At 47.7% G+C, this 22123-nt stretch overlaps 1 protein-coding gene across 6 annotated transcripts in view; it reads right to left on the bottom strand.

The window, feature by feature from the left end:
- The window catches only part of LOC147701399 (beta-1,4-galactosyltransferase 3-like), a 243792-nt gene that overhangs the window by 150231 nt on the left and 71438 nt on the right, over positions 1-22123 (bottom strand). The gene's annotated exons all lie outside the window — the stretch shown is intronic.

Here is a 22123-nt window from a genome sequence, read left to right as displayed (position 1 = left end):
CCTTTTCCATCTCTCCTGGTAGGACGACATTTATTGAACATACGATAAAAACTCCGCCAGGGAAACGAGTACTTCCAAGACCCTATCGTATTCCAGAGGCACGTAGACAAACCATACGAGAGGAGATCAAACTTTTTTTTACAAATTGACATACTTGAACCCTCTATTAGTGAGTGGAACTCACCAATCGTTCTGGTACCTAAGCCAGACGGGTTGGTGTGTTTTCGCATCGACTTTAGAGAGGTCAACAAAATCTCAGAATTTGATGCATACCCCCTTCCTAGGGTGGACGAAATGGTAGAGGATAGGGCGAGCCAAATACATTAGTACTTTGGATCTATGTAAGGGTTATTGGCAGATACCCCTCAGAAAAGAAGACAGAGAACAAACGGCATTCTCTACACCCGATGGGTTCTATCAATTTAAAGTTTTACCCTTTGGTTTACATGGGGCACCAGCTACTTTTCAAAGGGCAATGAATGTAATCCTACGGCCTCATGAGAAATATGCTGGTGCATACATAGATGACCATCATCTATAGCGAGACATGGGAACAACACCTTTATCATCTTTCCAGTGTGATACAAACCCTGTGACATTACGGTTTAAGGATAAACCCTGCTAAAAGCCATTTAGCTGCACAAACTGTCCGGTATTTGGGCTATTTATTAGGAGAAGGGGTGATTAGAAAACAAGCCTCCAAACTAACAGCCATATCTCAAATCCCCTTGCCTCGCTCTAAAAAGGATCTACGAGCCTTTTTAGGATTACTAGGCTGTTACCGTAGGTTGATCCCACAATTTTCACAGATGGCAACCCCCTTAACGGATTTGCTACAGAAAAACTGTAAAACAGAAGAGATTCTCAAACATCCTCCTTTAGAGGTGGTGCGAGCCTTTGAGGCCCTTAAAACGACCTTAACATCTGACACAGTATTAACTAGTCCAGATTATTCCCTTCCCCTCGGATCAGGGGTTAGGGGCTGTTTTATCCCAGGAAACACTGCAGGGAGAGAAACCCGTATTATACATTAGTCGCAAGCTTTTCCCAAGAGAGAAGAATTATGCCACTATAGCGAAAGAAGCCCTAGCTATCAAATGGGCTATAGACTCTTTGCGATACTATCTTGAAGGTAGAGAATTTACTTTATATACTGATCATGCCCCGCTTGAATGGTTAGCTAGGAAAAAGGGCCACAACAAGAGAGTACTTAGATGGTTCCTTTCCTTACAACCGTACCGATTCCAAACCAGACACAGGAATCACCAAGCAGCTCGTGAACCCGAAGCCCTAGACAAAGAGGTTCGAGCTGTAATTTAATGGATATCCTGACGAGTGATATTACATAAAGGGCTTGTATAGTATTTGAAGTGCAACAAGAGATAACATCTGGTTGTTATTGGTTAGAAGTTTTGTTTTCCCGCACAAGTCCATCCCTAGGCACGAAGCTCTTTCACGATCCCTATACTCTACGAGGCTGTATTCTGTTATAAGTTTCGGAACACTTCACGGTGTGGTGACGGGATAACCTTTTGAGAAACTTTAGAACCTGTGTTCTGAGGGCTCATTCTTTTTTCCTCTTTTATGAGCCTCCGGGGAAATCGCTTGGACTCCGAAGACGAGGAGCAGGAAACATCGCCCTCGACACCACCATTAGAAGAGGAACCTGAAGAACAATATTTTGACTCACGAACATTTGTTACCCCTGAAAATAAATCTCACTCTATTCGCAAATACATACAGCCTCCTCGTCTGTATATCAAACCTGCGCTCCCACACTTATGCAGGTTCAATGAATGGCTGGTTTTTCGCCATTTCAAAATGGAGGGGATTTACCTCCTCCGGGATGTCCTACGTCTACAAGATTGGATGGTCTGCTTAGACCTCAAGGACGCCTATCTGGTGATCCCGATTTATCCTCCCCACAGATGCTTCCTCCAGTTTGTCTAGCTCCAGCAAACTTGCGAGTTCACAGCACTCCCTTTCAGATTCTCCTTGGCTCTCTGGTGTTTCACCAAGGTGCTCAAGTCCGTGATGGAGTTCCGGTGAGCCAGAGGTATCCGAATGATTGTGTATCCAGGCGTTTTACTCCTTATGGGTTCTTGCCCCAGTCAATTAACAGCTCACCTTCGGATGGCAGAGGACCTCCTTCGGAACCTAGGATTAGCAGAAATTTGTTACAACCTGCTCAGTCCGTTACCATTTTGGGTTTCGTTATAGACTCCACCAAGTCTACTCTCAGTCTGCCTACCAGGAAGGTGGCCAAGATCTGCCATGAACTGAGAGGTGTCCTTTCCAGACCGCAAGTATCCCTCCGCCAGCTGGCTCCTGTCGGCATCCATCTAGGCCATTTTTCCAGGCCCTCTACACTACTGGGCTCTTCAGCGCCTCAAGGCGTATTTTCTTTGCAAGGGATACCCTTACTCCCACAAGGTCTCCCTGTCCAGCGAAGCCTGGGAGGAGATCCAGTGGTGGCTAGATCATATGGAGGCCTGGAACGGTCGCAAGACTTTCGGTTCCGCTCCAGATCTTGTTATAGAATCAGACACCAGCAGGCTAGGCAAGGCAGAAAAGCAGGAGGCCCTGCTTGTCCGTAGGTTAGACTAAGGAAATGCACTTTTCGTTGGGATGCCACACTACCTTTTCAAACGCCTGCAAGTGCTACAAAATGCAACAGCCAACTCCACTGGCTCTTAGGACATGCACACCGTGAGCTCCATCGTACAGGCCAAAGATTCTCCAGAATATAATCAAATTCTACATTCCAGACAGGTGAAGAAGTCATGCTCTCTAGCGTTAGCCGAGACTAAAACAATCAGCAGGTGGACGTACCTTTTCGCATCTTGCAGCGTTACACTGGAACAAGCTTCCACTGCAACTACGGCTAACTGAGGAATGTATGGCGTTCAGGAAGAAACTTTAAACGTTCCTATTTCCTTAAAACTGTTGCCACCGATCTTATGCAGACCAACTTAGTTCAACAACCTCCCACTACTTTAGCGCTTTGATATCCCAATGGGATGAATGTCGCACTTTATAAATAAATAATGAAATGAATAGGCTGGGGTGCCAGGTGCGGGAACCTCTCTACAGGAGTACTGTGGTCTCCTGACAAAAAGAAGTTGCATATCAATTGCCTGGAACTTCTGGCGGGATCCTTTGCCTTCCGCTGCAAGGCGAGGGACTCCGTGCATTATTGTGTCCTTCTCAAGATGGACAACATTTTAGCTGTCTGGTATGTGGACCATTTGGGAGGCACCAGATCCAAGGCCCTCTCGGACCTAGCGCCATGGTTTTGGCAATATTGCTTGGGCAGTCAAATTTCAGTTACAGCAGAGTATCTGCCAAGGCGAGACAACCAGGAGGCGGATTTCCAATCCCGCCACTTTAGGGATTCCAGACTTTGGATGCTCGACCGGAGCGTGTTTGCGAGGCCGAGCAACCACTGGGGTCCATTCTAAGTGGACCTGTGCGCGTCCAGATTATATCATCAGACTCCTCGGTTTTTCAGCTGGAGACCGGATCCCATAGCGGTAGCCACAGATGCATTTCTACAGGATTGGAGTGTGGAGAAGGGGTACGCTTTTCCCCCCTTCGCGATGATCATGAGATCAACAGCCCAAGTCCACAGGCAGTCAGCAAACCTTGTCCTAATAACCCCACTTTGGACGTCACAAGTCTGGTTTCAAGAAGAACTGGAAATTTTCTGGGATTTTCCAATCCTACTCCCCCACTTTCCGACTCTCCTCCTGAGTACCGACAGAACTCCTGGTGCAGACAAACTCGTTGTGGCGGAATTCCAGGGCCAATGGAAAGCCCTAGGCCTTTTGCAGGAGGCTGAAACATTCATCTCTAATGCTTGGGCGGACAGTACTGTCAAGAGGTACAGATCAGCGTGGGGCAGATGGTCCTGTTGGTGTTTGCAACAGGGTTTTGATCCCCAGGTCGCAGACGACGTGAACGTGGTGACTTTTAACACAATTGGCTTCCAGCGGCATGGCATACAGGGCCATCAATATCTTCCGACCTGCCATCTCATCTGGACATGTCCTGGATAATGGCACAGCAATGGGTGAACACCCAATGGTCTGCAGGATGTTGCATGGTATTCTACTCTTGTTCTCCCAGAGCCTCGCTACTCTGTTCTTTGGGTCAGGTCCTCAACCTGTTTCTGTCCTGGCAGCCCAATTGTTTTCTTTCCAGAAAGGAGCTCTCTGCCAAATTGGCCATGCTCCTCTGCCTTATTTCCTGCAGATGTGTTTGCGATGTTAGAGCTCTAGACATACCCAGTAGGACGTTAACCCCCAATGGGGTGACTTTCACTCTGCTCCGACGGACGAAGTACCATACCAGGGTAATTTCTTCCGCGGAATTTGCAGATTCTCTAAAACTGTGTGGTTAGATGTCTCAAAGCTTATGAAGAGATGACTGAGGAATTCCTGCCCCCTGGGAACGCCAACTCCTCATTGCTCTCCAGAAACCCTTTAAAGCGGTTTCCTCTCAGACCATCGCCAGATGAGTTAGACGGGTGATGCAAGAGGCAGGTATCAATCTCCATCACTTCGGAGCTCATTCCACACGAGGAGCAATGGCTTCTAAAGCATTCGACTTGGGTGCCACCTTTGAGGATATTCTCAATGCGCAGATTGGTCTTCAGACTCTACACTGAAGAGATTCTACTTCAAGCCGGTGCTGAATATGGCTCACCTCTAGGTGTGCAAGCTTTGAACTAGTATAATCTTCGGCTCCAGTCCTGACATAGAATAAAACATTTCCTAGCTAACATAACGTAAAGTTTCAATTCTATTAAGGACTCAGAGGCGAGGATTATCCCACCCTAAGTCCCAAGGATAGACATCCCTCCCCATACTGCAGTAAGTAATTGGCTTAAAAGTATAAATGAGTGGGATACTCTTGCTCTGTTGTGATATCTGTTTGCTGCTTCCTTTGCAGGGTATAGCAGTTATGGCTCAATTGGTAATATGTCCTTGTTGTTGACAGGTTCTGACGCGAACAAACAGGACACATGAAGAAGTTGTCATGGCTGTCTTCGCGCGACGAAAGAGGGCGAAGGGACACTAACGAAGGACTATGTTGGGCTAGGAGGCCCTTGATTGGACACAGTTATGCAGACTTGATTCAATGTTACTATGTGTTTTTCCTTACTACCTTTTCCTAGGGTTCATGGGAAATGTAGTCTTTGTTAAATCTTTAATGTGCTGCTATTCAAATAAAGTGAAGAGAGAAAGCATAATCCTCGCCTCAGAGTCCTTAATAGAATTGAAACTTTCTGTTACGTTAGCTAGGAAATTTTTCATTAATCTCCCCTTCGACCCAGAAGCCTGGAGAGAGCCTACATGCAGAAAAGGAGATGCTTGATAAAGTAGAAACATCCTGTCCGAGGAACTAATCAACTAGACCAAAGCCAAGGTAACCAAGACTAGAGGAGTGACAACTGCCAACAAAGAACCATGAGATCAGCAAGCCAGGAGACTTGGACTTAACTGGATGCATCTTTGAGACATCTGTATCATACGGAAGTTGTAGGCATGCCAGACACCGAGGGAGGTGCTTCCATGCATAAACATGTACTGCCAGTCGAACTGTTTAGTAGAAAAACACAAGCAAGTAGTTTGCATTATGATCCAGTGAGGGATCTGAAAGGGACCTCAAGAATGCTGATGCCTTTGACATTCACATTTCTCAAACACATTAGAAAGTTTAGGGTTTGTCTATTTCTCCAGGTCCATGGGTTGTGTACAATTAACAGAGGGTAGTCACCCCGAACTCAGAAGCTCTGGAAACATTTTCCTATGGTTGACAGTTGTCAAAATATCAGTCAGCGCAAGTGAGTGACCCTTTTTGATAACCCCTGCTCAACCCTGTGGTAACGTAGCACAAGCAGTTAAGCCTATCTCAGAGGAAGTGTGTGAAGCGTTTATGACCACGTACAATAAGGCAGCAATGACACCACAAAAGGACACAACTCTGGTAGGTAAAGAAAAAGAATACCTTTATCTAGCAGTCTAACTCAACTCTCAAAGCGCGTTAACAATAACAATTCAAGTCAACCCGTAGGGACTCAAAGAAATGAAAATGCTTCGACCCAATCGTAACACTGACTGAGTTCAGGGATGGGGCATACGCGCCCCGTTGCAAGGGGGGACAGCACGCAGCTTCTCGCAGAGACGGTGACAGGCGGACTCCCAGCGATCACAATACGGAGCGGGAGAGGTCCGCAGCACACATCCACACTGACTAGGAGACAGGCGGGCTACCCGCAGCATCAGAACGCGGCTGCGGCGGCCCGGATTGGGGGAGGCAAGGACTATCATAGTGTTGCTCTGTGGTGGGCGCACAGCGGCAGTCGCTCTCTCTTGGCTTCGGCGGCCCACAGGGCAATGCCGGGTAGATGCAAGTTGTCAAGGGTGCGGGCACTCAGCGGCTACAACTCTCTCTCTCAGCTGTGGCTGCAAGCAGGACAATTCTAAAGGAGGATGTAAAGTGGTCAAAGGTGTCATGGATGCGGGCGCTCAGCGGCTACAGCGCTCTCAGCTGCGGCGCGCCCCTCCACAAAGCACAATGATGCACAGTAACATAGGGCGAGGGCGCTTAGCAGCTACAGCTCTCCTCTGGCTGCGGCGGGACAGCTCAAGGGGGTGCACAGTGGCCAGAATTGTGGGTACTCACCGGCTACAGCTCGCTATACGCTGCAGCGGCCCACGGGACAAATTGCGATGGTGCCCAGTAGCAAAAGGTGTGGGCACTCAGCGGCTACAGCTCTATCTCTGCTGGAGTGGCCCATGGGACAAATCACAATGGGGCAGGTTTCGGCTGCGACAGCTGCAGCGGCCCACACGGATCCTGCGGAAGGTTGGAGGGTGCAGATTTAGGCGGGCCCTCAGCAGCGGCGGCTCACGTCTTAGCTGCCACGTCCCGCACAGGTTTAGTAAAGGAAGATTCAAAGGTTCAGAGTTAGGTGGGCGCTTGCAGCAGCCCGCACAGGTTCAGCAAATAAAGGTTCAAAGTTAGGCGGGCGCTCAGCGACGGCAGTTCCCTCTGAGCTGCAGCGGCCCACACAAGTTCAGCAAAGGTTTCAAAAGAGATCCAGGCTCTGGCCCTTACAGTAGACCTAAAGGCTCCGGATTACTCAACAGGGGCCTCACCTGTAAGCAAAATTCCCCGCACTGGAATACCAACTGTCAACTGGGTGAAGTCTACTGGCCCTGAGACTTCGTCAGGAGGCTACCTCGATTCGGGCCCTCTGGGTAGTTTCTTCGACAAGATGGGTTAAAGTTGCAAAATGCTTGTCTCCGTTTACTCGGACCGAGTCTCGTCTTGACATCCAGAAGGAACACACTTGGCCGAAGTTCCAGCCCAGCATTTTATACCTAAGTCTTTGTTCTTTAAGGTTGCAAATCACGGACGCCAGTCAGAACCAGATCGGTGGGGTCAGGGAGCACTTGGCTTACGTGGAGACATCCTGCCCTTTCAGAATGAGGGAGTCACCTCTCCCCACGCTTGGAAAACCTGACCAAGCTGGCCCTGCTGCTCCAAAACCAGACGGCCAATACGCATACTCGCAACAGCCCGCATTAAGGCTTTAAACAAGAAACTACCGCGTTTTCAGGAAAGGCATTTCACAACATATAATACCTAAACGGTCTTCACTAAAAGGTGGCCCTCTCCGGCCCGATTATAAACATATTAAACTTGTGGTTCCTATCGGGTTTCTAGGCCCAGATAGGGTGATGGACAGTAATCCTTAACAACACAGGCTATACTAATGTAAGCGTCAGAGTTATCCTAATTCACACAGTCATTTATATACATGGAGCATTCGCGCCATGGCACTGAGTAGCAGTGGCACGGCGCCCAGAACATCTATATCCAGCCAACATACAAGACAGGAAGACTAGCAGGGGAAGGGAGGCCTACGCCAATGATGTCAGGTCTAACACCATTCAAACACAAAGCACAAGTACATAAACATATGTAAAAGAGGCATTTTATGCACGCTTTAGGAACAGATATTATGAAACTAAGTTCTTACAGACGGCGGAATAGGCTCAGAAAGAAAAAAAACTGAATAGGTTGTAAATTTCAAAACTGAGATTTTCTATAGTGCAGGTGTTTTAGTCATATTGTCAGTGCCTCAAATGAATGAAATATTTAAAAGAGAAGCATCACTGATTTCTTGAGACAATCAAAGCTTGTAAATGGTCATTGCCATGGGAGACATCCTGCTTTTCTGACAGATGCCGGAAATACCTTTTCAGGAGCCGACACCCACATCACGAACGAGTGAGGACACTTATTAGCAGTGTATGCCTTTGGCAGAATTCCCTATCACCCGACAAACAGGATACGCCTCATCAACATCCCAGCCTGAAGTGGAGTTTCATCCGTTTTAACCAAGGCTCAAGCAGCAACAGATCTGCTTGCCCATTTCTCCATCAGAATATAGTATGCACATTATATCTACTTGGTACACACAGGTAACCAAACCAGTTATTAAAGAGACAGAAGGAAAGCACTGGTTGCTTACACGGAAGGGACAGAGAACAAGCACTGGCGTTGCCAATAGGTCTCGCAGTAGGAAAGTTGGAGCTATTGGTTTTGTAAATGACAAAGCCCTTTATGTTTTTAAAATGAAAACAAAAATAAAAGGCATTGTTATTTGCAATTGTAATAGCTCCAACTTTCCTACTGCGAGACCTATTGGCAACGCCAGTGCTTAATTTATTTATGTGTTGGTTTTGAAAATAGCGAAATTAATAGCTTTGTCATTTACAATGCCAATAGTTTTAACTTTTGCAAACCTGACACCTATAGCATTTGTAATGCAATATGCGTTGTATTTACATGACTTAGATATATTAATATTACAAATAACAACGGGTTTTATTTTTTATAATACTTAATACTTAAATAAAATGTATTTTAATTTATAATAGCAATAGCTTAAACTTTTGAAAAATAACTTTTGGGAAGATTATGTTCAGTGTATTTTATTGTGATGAAAATCCAAGAACAGAAGTGAAATATTAACATCTTTTTGTGACATTTGTAATAAAGTTTGAAACATTGAGAGAACATATTAGAACCAGTTGTTGAATGGTTGCACAGAGTGATGCTGTGGCCTTCAGTGGTGCTGAGTGATGCTGTGGCCTTCAGTGGTGCTGAGTGATGCTGTGGCCTTCAGTGGTGCTGAGTGATGCTGTGGCCTTCAGTGGTGCTGAGTGATGCTGTGGCCTTCAGTGGTGCTGAGTGATGCTGTGGCCTTCAGTGGTGTTGAGTGATGCTGTGGCCTTCAGTGGTGCTGAGGTGTTGAGTGGTGCTGTGGCATTCAGTGGCGCTGAGTGGTGCTGTGGTGTTAAGCGGTGCTGTGGCGCTGAGCGGTGCTGTGGCGTTGAGCGGTGCTGTGGCGTTGAGCGGTGCTGTGGCGTTGAGCGGTGCTGTGGCGTTGAGCGGTGCTGTGGCGTTGAGCGGTGCTGTGGCGTTGAGCGGTGCTGTGGCGTTGAGCGGTGCTGTGGCGTTGAGCGGTGCTGTGGCGTTGAGCGGTGCTGTGGCGTTGAGCGGTGCTGTGGCGTTGAGCGGTGCTGTGGCGTTGAGCGGTGCTGTGGCGTTGAGCGGTGCTGTGGTGTTGAGCGGCGCTGTGGTGTTGAGCGGCGCTGTGGTGTTGAGCGGTGCTGTGGTGTTGAGCGGTGCTGTGGTGTTGAGTGGTGCTGTGGTGTTGAGTGGTGCTGTGGTGTTGAGTGGTGCTGTGGTGTTGAGTGGTGCTGTGGTGTCAGGAGAGGTAATACGGGGCAAAATGGAAGGCTTTGGGAGTAAATGGAAAGGGAGAGTGGTGAATAGAGATGTTTCAATAAAATACACATATCCTTGCAATACACTCGAAAACGTGTTACTCAGAAAGAAGCAGCACCACTGCATGCCCTTGAAGAGTGTAGGTGATACTTGTTGCTAGATTTTCACATTTAGTTGGAGAAATCATAAGATCGTTGAGTCAATGTTGATAAGAAATGCATGCCATATTAATGTGTGTGCAATGTGCTCAACCACAAAGCCTCTCCAGTATCATAGCAATAATTGATTCCCCAATATGTGAAATGCCAAAGTAATATATAATGTAATATCTGTGCAAAGAAATCACAAACTGTTCATTGTTTGAAGGGATTCACTCTTGCAGTGGTAATGATGGTGCATTGGAAATGCCGTTGCAGTTTCATGTTAACTGGTATTTATGTCAAACTAAAACAGCATAAAACAAGAACAGAGGTGAAATATTAACATCTTTTTGTGACATTTTTAAATAAAGCTGTGGCAGTAATTTCTTGTGCATATTACTAAAGCATTCGCCAGGCCCCTACAGTATGAGAGGAGAGATGGGGGGGATACATTTTGCTTCTGCTTAGCTCTTGGTTTTCTCGTTACTGGGTATTAGTGTGAAGTTTACGTGCTCAGATTATGCTGAAAAATGCTTGAACTGAAGAACGCGGCGATTTAATTAACACTGAATCCCGGCGCGCACGAATCAACCAAACAGAGTGATCCTCTGCAAAATGCCATAACTCTGTAGGCCCCCTTGTTTGCCAAAATATTGAGTACTTAGAAACGAGCTAACCATATTGCAGCTGTGAGACACACTGGACGCTTACGTTTTTTTTAAATTTTGAGAGAAGTCCCAGTTTTAATGTTAACCACTTTTTAAAACAAACCGATATCAATTCAATATTTACCATGTAAAACCTTCTCTTTAAAAAATAAATGGATCTGCAACCTAACATGAAAAGCAGCAGGTATCATCCGAGTGATGACATCCAAGGGGGCAAAGAACTGGTACGATAAGGTGATGAAAAGAACTAATGCTGTCATCAGTGAAAAAGAGAAATTATAAAGGCATGTAAATAGGATAAAAGCAAACCGTCAGCTCCGAGAAGGAAAGACAATGGGGGGCATTCCAGTATAACATTTTATTAGTAAACACAGTTTGGCGTTCTTGTGATCCATTGTTATTAATGCTGAAGTGATTGTTAACTGCGGGGGAGCAGGTACGGGATCGTCTCTGCAGCAGCTGATATGAGGGACACCACCTGCAGCCAGGTGACAGTGGATGGACCACAGCGCGAGATAGTCTGCAGTGGCCCCTCCAGCAGCAAGCAGCACAGGGAAATCTGCAGGCGACGGCCCCAATGTAAGAGAAGGAGGGGGAAGCCTGCTGCCGGCAGCTGCTTTGCCTGAAGGTGGGAAGTGCAGGGCTGGTCGAGGTCGCACAAGCATGGGACCAGTAATGAAAGAGAGGCTGCCCCCGGGGCAGAGCAGGACTTCGGCAGCGGCCCAGCTGGGAGCAGGCTACGTGTTTTACGCAACAGGTTGCAAGCAGGCTACATCTCAAATTTAAGCTACAGGGGAAGGCATGCCGCCATAGTTTCAACTATGTGTGGAATTAAAATACAAGAAAAACAAGTCATGCAGTTGTGTTACCTCGTGGCTTTGCATATGACATCATTCACAAAGGAAAATAATACGCACAACAAACATGCTGTTACACTACATTGTTTTCTTGTTGGTGTGCTCAGCGTTCGTGTTTGAACGACTCATTTAGGTGCGAGAAAAACGCATGGGCAATTGCACGCAACTTTCATAGGGCGAAAAGCTACGTTTTTGCCACGTACAATCAACAAAACAAAAATATGTACCCATACCAAAAAACAGCGCATTATATAATCGCATGCGAATTTCAAGTGCTCATGTTTTAGATAAAAAGTATAACACGTCTCAAATATTACTTTACATCCTCGGCCTATGAAATGTGGAAAAATAACTATGTATACGTCATTTCCGTGTGTAGTGTACTAGCCGAGTCTACGTCTGTCTCATGTTTCTACACGTAATTTAAGAAATGTACAGCAGCCACAAACATTCCTGGCCGGGTTGTAAAATAAATCACACGCCAAACAAGAAACTAAGGGAAGACAATAAGGTAATAAAAGTGCCATATATAGTTTAAAGAGCACGCCTGAAACTTGAATAGCTAAGATAGTAAACAAAGGAACAATGTGGAGAGATTGTGGCCTTACGGCTAGGGCGGCTGACCTAGGAGCTGGGGAACTGGGTTCGAGTCTCGGCAGGGATGCCCAAGCTTGCGTGATTTTGGGAAAATCCCTTAATATCCCCTGTGCCTACCAAAAATGAATGCGTGTGTATGTAACGTAACTAGTGCTGGTGTAAAGCGCTCTGATACATTGGAGTCTAGTTAGCGCTATATAAAACGCCACACAATGTGATTGTAAAGTGGAAAGGCTAACAGACGTTGATGTGGGAAGTTGCCTTTATTAAACGTTTAATAAAATAAACGTGAGTGCTGATTGTGTTACGTTTTAACATACATTAACTTACAGACAACAAGCTACAAGGAACTGCAGATGGCTGGGCTTTTCCAACTGTATTAAAGGAATGGATCTCACGGCTCACGGCCTGCCGGCCGTGAAGTGTGAAGCAGTGGGCGGGGAAGCTTTGAAGCTTTGAAGCTCTCGGAGGCCGGAGCGCACTGGGGAAGCCTGTGGGATGGAGATTGAGGCTTTGATGTGGGCAAATGCGCGTGCTTGTGGTCACGTGATTTCACGTGAACTCTTAGAAAACCGCGAAATCCGCCCGATGGTTTGAGCTCTTGGTTTCACCCCAATATGGCTAGCCTATTATATCCCTGCGGGATATTAATAGGCGAGCCCTAAAAAAGGTTAGCTGTAGTCTTGGTTCTCATGTTACAACTCTTCGAGGACAGCCTCATAGCCTAGCCCTCCAAATCTCCATATCTAGATTGTCAACGCCACCACTCTAACTTGAAAGTGCAATGTGGTAAAAAAATAATAATTAAGGAGATTCCTTCCATCACAATATTAGACAAATCTAGGACACAGATGTTACCCCTTCGTGTCTTTATGGATTTGGCAACATGTTTCAGTGTACTTTTAAGCCCCAAAATAATCAGGGATATTAGCAAGGACTGTGGACTTGAAGCAGTAAAAACTTCAGGGCATTAGTATATGTCTGATGCTCTGAAATAAACAAATGGGACAATGAGAAAACGATAGTAATCCTCAGCACTGACGATTGGGAAGCCCAGGTAAAGATGCCAGGCTGTAAATTACCTACTTCATGGTGAGAACCCCAAACAGCACAGAGGATTTTCGTGTGAATTGGTCTTCGTGCCTCTGAGCTCTCTTTACAGTTCCATGATTATCGAACAGAATTGAATTAGTGTATTTGTATGATTTTCCTTTTTTCTCAGAAGCAAGTTTTAAAGGATAGTGAACAGTAATATTGGAGTAGACTACTACAGGATAATTAAAATAGCAATAAATCTTCCACACGGCACATCAATAGGCTAGTATTTCCGCAGATCAATCCAGGAAATCACTTTTGAGAGCAGCTACTTGATTTTCTAGAGAGTTATTATGGACTCTGTGGGCATTGCACAAGCCAGGCAATCATGCTGCCTGCAACAGGTACTGAAATGCATCACTACCAGATTGTCATCCCACCAAAGCAGATGGTACTCAAGCTATTGCTATCTATGTACTTAAAATACGAAATGTATTTAAAAACTAAAGAGTACATAAAGATAAATAATAGTTTTAAAAGGAAGAGGGGGTTAAGCAGGTTGTGACAGAAGTGAGAAATGTGAGCCTATCTTTGGCAGGGAGAGGGAAGTATGCGACAGGAGTGTGGAGTAGAAAGGTAGTGGTGAAGAGTGGAGTTTGTTACCTGGCCTCATTTTGGGATTTTAGTGAATACACAGGGCATATAACAGCTCAGTGTGCATAGTCAATCAATCCATCCAATCAATCAAAACAGTTATAAAAGTGCACTACTCACCCGTGAGGGTCCCAAGGCGCTGGGGGCAGGGGGGGGGGGGGGGGGGGGGGCGGGAGGATTGCAGGGTGCTGCTACTGCTCGAATAGCCAGGTCTTGAGGAGCCTCCTGAAGGTTAGTAGGTCCTGGGTCTGCTGTAGGACGATGGGGAGGTTGTTCCAGGTCTTGGCGGCAAGGTGGGAGAACGATCTGCCGCCGATGGTCGCTCTTCTGATACAGGGGACGGTGGTGAAGGCGAGTTCGGCGGAGCGGAGCTGGCGATTCGGGGTGTAGAAGGTGAGTTCATCTGTTGAGTTATGCCGGTCCAGTGTTGTGGAGTGCTTTGTGTGCATGGGTGAGGAGCTTGAAGAGGATTCTCTTGTTGAAGCCAGTGCAGGTCTCTCAGGTCGGATGTGATGCGGCTGTGGCGAGGTATGTCGAGGATCAGGCATGCAGAGGCATTCTGTATGCGTTGAAGTCGTTTCAGGAGTTTGGCCGAGGCTCCGGGCTAGAGGGTGTTTTCGTATTCCAGCATGCTGCAGACGAGGGCCTGGGTGACTGTTCTTGTTCCGGTGGGGATCCACCTGTAGATCTTGCGGACCATGCAGAGGGTGTTGAAGCAGGAGGATGAGATGGCGCTGACTTGCTCGGTGATGGAGTGTTGAGTCAAGGATGAACCCCAGGTTGCGTGTGTGGTCGGTGGGTGTCGGTGCTGCTCCCAGTGCGGTCGGCCACCAGGAGTAGTCCCAGGCTGAGGGGGTGCAGCCGAGGATGAGGACCTCAGTTTTGCCCGAGTTCAGCTTCAGACGGCTGTCTTCATTCACTCGGCGACAGCCTTCATTCCTTCGTGGAGGTTGGATTTGGCAGTAAGGGGGTCCTTGGTGAGGGAGAGGATCAGCTGGTGTCGTTGGCGTAAGCGATGGTGTTGAGGTTGTGCAGTCGGGCGACGTGGGCGAGCGGTGACATGTACACGTTGAACAAAGTCAGGCTAAGGGATGATCCTTGGGGTACGCCGCAGATGATCCCTGAGGCTACGGGCCGGAAAGGGGGGGAGGCGGACGCTCTGGGTTCTGCCTCCCCATAGTGAAGAATATATGTTGAAATAGGAAGGAGTGTGAATGAGGGGGTGAAACTAAGGCAGGATTCGAGAATACCTCAAGGAAGAGACTTTGCCACCTGAATCACAGAGTGGCTCCTTCACTCACCTCCCAGGGTCCTGACACTTTTCAGGTTTCCCAAATTTTGTACCTCCCTCCTTAATGTAATGAAGGAGTGCCACCACCAGCCACATGGCCAGCTTCTCTGCCCCGCTCACACTAGATGCAGGCTCACACAGAAGTTTCCTTTAGTGCTCTACAACAAAGTTAACTACTAGGCCAGTCACCCCCCTCAGTCCATGTAATTGTCCTCTTGAGTATTTGGTCCTTATCCTGAAGGATGGATCATGCTACTGGTGTCCGCAGGGTCACTTAGTCCAGGAGGAAAAAGGAAGAGTCCAAGCTATAGACTGAATGTATGTGTCTACAGTGTAAATGTGAATCCGGGGTTTAGATTGTGGTAGGGTGAATGGTATTTTAATCAGGAGCTTTCCACAGCATAAGTGAACATATCCTCCTTCCCTTACAGGTGTAGATCTGAAATCTGGTTGTGAAGTTACTACCAGTAACTTCTGGAGAGTAATTTCTCTTAAGAGATTGGAGGCTTGTACATTTTACTACTAGGTGGAGATTTCTGCCTGGAAGAAAACAAGTTACTTACCTGTAACTTTGGTTCCCCAGTATTGGTAACTTTCATAGATTCCCATGCTTTGTATCATTCCCCGTCGTCGGAATGGGAGCCTCGGTAAATAGAAAAAACCATAGTAGTAAGCACAAAGTGAAAAAATAGGCCTAGGCCTCATCTCATTTTGTAGCTTATCCACCTCTTTTTGTAAAAGAGACCAAAATTCTGCAGTAGCCAATCAGAGCAGCCTCACCCCATAGAACCTTCCTGAGAGAAGCTCAGAGCCTCAGATTTTCGTAGCCGTTGTGAACAGCTATCCACCAAGACTAGAAGACTGAGCTTTCCCAGGGGAGGTGGGTGGGCGCATGGGAATCTATGAAAGTTACCAATACTGGGGAACCAAAGTTACAGGTAAGTAACTAGTTTTCTTGCCCCAGTATTGGAACTTTCATAGATTCCCATGCTTTGTATCAGAGTAACCAGCAGTAAACAGAAAAGCATATTTTGCAATATATGAACCTGAAAATGTTACACATCTCTGATTAGAACAGTAGAACACATAGGATCATACAATATGACAATAATGCAGGTATACAAAATATGCAAACAGGAAGGCGGGATAGAAAGGAAAGCTCACCGACTTATTGGAAAAGATTCCTCAGAACTGCTTGGCCCACTGCTGCATCCTCCTTCACAGAAGAATCCAAACAGTAGTGGCGGGTGAAGGTGTGGACACTGCTCCACGTTGCCGCCCTGCAAATGTCCTTGATAGGGACTCCTGCGAACAAAGCCGCAGATGAAGCCATTGACCTGGTAGAGTGAGCACGAACTGCTCGCTGCAGCGGTTTCCCAGCCGCCTGGTGACAAAATTGTATAGCACTGGAAATCCAACGGGAAATACAAGCTTTAGAAACTGGACAACCTTTGCGTGGAGCACTGAAGGAAACAAAGAGCTGTGAAGATTTTCTGAAATGCTTCGTTCGCTCCAGGTAGAATTTCAGGCATCTGTGAATGTCCAGAGAGTGCAAAGTTCTTTCCGCGGGTGTAGAAGGCTTTGGAAAGAATGGTTTCAAGACTACCGGCTCATTTAGGTGGAATTCCGAAGGTACTTTCGGGATAAACTTAGGATTTGTCCGTAGAATCAGCACATTATTCTTAAACTGGAGAAACGGTTCCTCAATCGTGAAAGCTTGGAGCTCACTTACTCTGCGAGCCGATGTTAGGGCCAAGAGAAGAGCCAGTTTCCAGGAGAGAAACTTAAGGTCAGACTTATGAACAGGTTCAAAAGGGGCTTTCATGAGAGATGACAAAACTAGATTCAAATGCCAGGCCGGAGGTGGCGGCCTGACTGGAGGAAAGACCCTGAATAAACCCTTCAGGAATTGTTTGACAATCCTCGCTGACCATAGGGAAGGACCTGAAGAGGAACGTCTGAATCTAGAGATGGCTGCCAAATGGACTTTTACAGAAGATGGAGCCAATCCAGATTTCGCCAGTGAAAGTATGTAAGGCAAGAGTTTGTGCGGAGAAGAAGTATATGGGTGTAAACCTTCCTTCTGGCACCAAACACAGAATCTCTTCCATTTAGCACGATAGGTCTTGTTGGTACTAGGGGCTCGAGCCTGAGCCAGAATGTCTCTACATTCCCTTGAGAGATCTAAACCCTGGAACTCTCTGAACTCAGGAGCCACGCTGTCAATCGCAGTGACTTCAAGTCCGGATGTAGAACCTGACCGTGAGACATTGTTAGCAAAGTTGGAACAGGATGCAGGAGAACTGGCTGGTCCTGGGAGAGGAGAAGAAGTTCCGAGTACCAAACTTGTCTGGGCCATGCTGGAGCGATCAGAATCATCCTGCACGGTTCCACCTTGAGTTTGCTGATCAACCTCGGAATCAGTGGAATGGGAGAAAAGGCGTAAACAAAGGCGCCTGACCAGGCAATCAAAAGCGCATTCCCCAAGGATTCCCGATGGTGAACCCTGCTTGCGAAGGACAGGCATTTGGCGTTCTGGGGAGTCGCAAACAGGTCGATGGATGGTGTTCCCCATCGTGCAAAGAGTTCCTCCAGAACGGTTTGATCCAGTTCCCACTCGTGAGAGACTGTTCTCTGACGACTCAAAGCGTCCGCCCTGACATTGAGTGTCCCCGCTAGATGTTCCGCTGAGAGGGAGACATTGTTCAGGATTAACCAATTCCACAGCGTCTGGGCTTCCTTGGAGAGGGTGGAGGATCTTGTTCCACCCTGCTTGTTTATGTAGTGCATGGCTGTGGTGTTGTCCGTACGAACCAGCACTGCACGGTTGTGAATCCTCGGAAGAAATGCTTGCAGAGCCAAACGGATAGCGAGAAGTTCCAGGAGGTTGATATGGAACTTGCTCTGTACTGGACTCCAATGACCGCTGACCTTTAGCTCTTGGAGGACCGCTCCCCATCCTTCCATGGAAGCATCCGTTGTTAAAATAAGGGGAGATGGTGGAAGTCGGAACGATAAACCCTTGGAAAGATTGTCTTTCAGCAGCCACCAGCTGCCTGCCTTTCTCATTTCCTTGGTAACGACAATCCTGTCGTCGAAAGATCCTGTGACTTGCCGCCACTGTCTGTCCAATTGCTCTTGTAGTGGACGCATCCTGAGCCTGCAGTGCGGAACTAAAGGTATGCAAGATGAAATCGATCCGAGAAGCGATTTGTACCTGCGAACCGTCAGTGTCTTTCGAGATTGGAGAAGACGAGCTGAACACATTAGTTTGGTCTGGCGTTCCTCCGATGGAAGGGCTAAGCAACTGTCTGTGTTCAGGATGGCCCCTAGGAACCTTGCTGACTTGGATGGGCATAGAACCGATTTCTCCCTGTTGAGTCGAAGACCTAGTCGCTCGAACAGATCTTTGCATGACCGGACTGCATTGGACGCTTCTAGAGCAGATGGAGCTTTCAGCAGCCAATCGTCCAGGTATGGAAACACTTGAATAGCTTGCTTCCTGAGAAAAGCTGCCACCGGAGCCAGAAACTTTGTGAAGATCCGCGGGGCGGACCGGAGACCAAATGGCAGTACTTTGAATTGAAAGTGGCTCTTGCCCACTGTAAAGCGAAGATATTGCCTGTGAGCTGGATGAATTGGAACGTGGAAGTAGGCGTCCTCCAAATCTAGGGTCGCCATATAGTCCCCTGGATTGAGTAGACGAAGGATATCCTGAAGAGTGACCATCCTGAAGGACAACTTCACGAGATAAGTGTTGAGCTGCCGTAGATCTAAAATTGGACGCCACTTGTCCTTTGTCTTCCGAACCAGGAAGAACCTGGAATAGAACCCTTTCCCCTTCTGCGAAAGGGGTACAGGCTCTACCGCCCCCTTGGTGAAAAGTTGGTGGGCTTCGAGATGAAGGAGCCTGAGATGTTTGGGAGGATAGGCATCCGGCGCTCTTGTTGGAGGAAGGTCTTGAAACTCCAATGTGTGTCCTTCTCTGACAATCTGTAGGACCCACTGATCCGATGTAATGATCATCCAGTTGTTTAGGCAATGGGCAATCCTGCCCCCCACTGATGTGAATGAGGGAACAGGAACAGTGGAAAGAGCCACCTGGCCGCTATTGTTTCCTAGTGTTGTCTCTCCTTTGCTGCCCCTGACGTCCTTTAGGCTGCTGGCGAGAGAAAGAACCCCTTTGAGAGTATTGAGGCTTATACGTCTGGCTGGACTGTGATCCAGAAGAGTAGCGATTTTGATTTCCTCCACGATAAGAAGAAAAACCTCTACCTCTAGCCCCTCTGAAAGGCACTTTACGATACTGCAATGTACCTAAGGACTTAGCTGTGTCAGTGTCCTTTTTGATGCCTTGCAGGGCCTCATCGACGTGCTTGCCAAACAGCATCTCACCGTCGTATGGTAGATCTTATTCTGCACCTCCTGCCTGAACCATGTGGCCTTCAACCACCCTTGGCGTCGCAGAACCGCCGAGCCGGCAAGTGCTCGGAATGCGGTGGTAGCTATATCCATTGCCACATCAATGACCTCCGAAGAGGCTCGTTCCCCTTCGAGCAAAATCTTCTTCACTTCCTCTTTAGAAGAATCCTGCAGTTCTTCTACAAATGGAGCAAGATCGCACCACATTTGCCGATCATAGCGTCCCAGAATCGCTAAAGCGTTGGCTGCTCTAACCAGAGGACTGGCCATAGCTGAAAATCTTTTGCCTACATTATCTAGGCGCCTGCCCTCCTTATCCGGCGGGGTAGTCAGCGGCGTAGAAGGATTCTTAGATTTGCTCTGGGCGGCCTGAGAAATAACCGAGTCCGGTTTCGGTTGGCCAAGCAAACATGCCGGACTGCCATCAGGTGCCTTGTACTTCTTTTCCAGTCTTGGTAGCACCGGGAGGACTGTGGCCGGATTATGCATCGCCTTCAAGCCCTCAGACCAGACATGCTCAATGATCGGTATGGATCTCACAGATTTTCTGAATGGTTCTTTAAAGTCATATAAGAAGCAATCCGATTGAACTGTGGTCACTGGGAGACCAAATCTTTTGGATGCCCTGTCCATAAGGTTATGAAACCCTCCAACGTCCGCTGGAGGCGAGGTATTGTTATCCGGATCTGTGTTGTCCGGATCTATAGGATCAGTAGTATTCCACGGCGCCTGTTGATCTTGATCAGGATCCGCTTGTTGGTCTGCATCTGAAGAAGCAGCGTCATCATCAGTATCCTGCACCTGCACCACCTCTTGTGGGCGCACTTCCGGTGCAGTGGCACGCTCTCTTGGAGGTAAAGAATGGTCTGCCATAGGTCGTAAAGTCTGAGGCAGAGGTGTTGGGGGGCGCACTTGTTGGGTTTCTGGAGGAGCAGGGAAACGTTGTCGATAGTCCTGCAACATAAGCTGCAAATCCGCAACTAAAGTGGACGGTATTGCCACCATCCCCTCAGGTACCTGACGCATAGGCTGCTGTGAAGGCATGTGCCTGGTAGTAGTGCGCTCCTCCGCATAATAATGTTCTGGAACATAGTGCTGTCGTTCCATCTGCTCTTCCTCAGAGCTAACATCTTGAACCTTAACTTGGAGGTCAGATGGGCTATAGGCTTGCCCAAACTCACTAAAAGTCTCTTCATCAGAGTCGTCCTCTAACAGTAGGCTAGGTGGTAATCTCTGAACCTGGCGAGGAGACGTCATCTCTGGCGTTATCTGCCGTCTTTTATGCGAAAAAACATGTTTTTCAGGAAATTCCGTCGTCGACGAGTTCGTCGTCGACGAGGCCGTCGTCGACGGCAAGCTCTTAAGGGTCTGCGTCGACGATGGTGCAGACGTAGACACTGACCTCGTCGTCGGGGGTTGCGTCGTCGACGAGGTGAAACTCATCGTCGACGATGGTGGTATCGTCGACGGGATCGTCGACGAGCTCGTCGTCAGCAACATGGTAACCGGCGTCGTCGACATCGTCGTCGAAGTCGTCCTCGTCGTCGACACCAGCTTTGTAGTCATCGTCGTCGACGTGGAGATGGTCACTCTCGTCGACGACGAACAGGAATCTGGAGCCTTGAAAACTGTCGACGGTGTAGGCGTCGTCGACACAGCCGTCGTCGACGAGCCCGTCGACGAGGCAACCTTGCCCGAGTTGTCCTTTTTAACACTCGTCGACGACGTACCTGACAGTTTAATCGTCGACGACCTCTGCCTCTTGTCTGAAGCGACCTCCTGAACAGGAGTTGAAGGCTTCTTGACCCCTCGATCCTTCTCCGAGGGAGGTGAAGAGATAGTTGAAGACTTTTTCACCTTCTTTGAGGACTGTTGTTCCTCAGGCTTACCCTGCCTCTCCTTTTCACCGTGGTGAGGAGATTTTTGGGCAGCAGGCCTGTCAGACCTATCAGAGGTCCCTGGTAAGGCCTTGTGACGGGACTCGTCTGAAGCAGAAAGGGGGGACCTACCCCTCTTCAGAGACTTCCTGGACGACACCATCGACGAGGAGCCCTCACTGTCCGAAGAGATAATATCCTTCCTGTCCTTCATCTTCTGAAGCCATGTGAGGAGACGTCCTTCCCTGTCCCTCAAGGTCTTTGCTGAGAAGGATCTGCAAATCGGACAGCCTGTTGGTTTATGGTCCGGATACAGGCAGTAAATACAATCCTCGTGTTTGTCCTCGACAAACAACCTCTTCTTGGAGCAGGTGGCACAGGCTCTAAAAAGGGCTTTCTTCTCAGACATGATGAAAAATATCCAAGTAGTTGAAGAAATAACAAGAAAACTGAAGAAAACTGAGCAGAGCTCAATGGAGACTCCCTTGCACAACGTGCGGTAGAAAATCTGAGGCTCTGAGCTTCTCTCAGGAAGGTTCTATGGGGTGAGGCTGCTCTGATTGGCTACTGCAGAATTTGTCTCTTTTACAAAAAGAGGTGGATAAGCTACAAAATGAGATGAGGCCTAGGCCTATTTTTTCACTTTGTGCTTACTACTATGGTTTTTTCTATTTACCGAGGCTCCCATTCCGACGACGGGGAATGATACAAAGCATGGGAATCTATGAAAGTTCCAATACTGGGGCAATTAGTGAATATCACCAAGGTGGAA

The sequence above is a fragment of the Lissotriton vulgaris genome, chromosome 7, assembly GCF_964263255.1.
Source record: "Lissotriton vulgaris chromosome 7, aLisVul1.2, whole genome shotgun sequence".
Classification (NCBI taxonomy): domain Eukaryota; kingdom Metazoa; phylum Chordata; class Amphibia; order Caudata; family Salamandridae; genus Lissotriton; species Lissotriton vulgaris.
The sequence above is the reverse complement of the archived record's forward strand: the minus strand, read 5'-3'. Positions and strand labels throughout refer to the sequence as shown.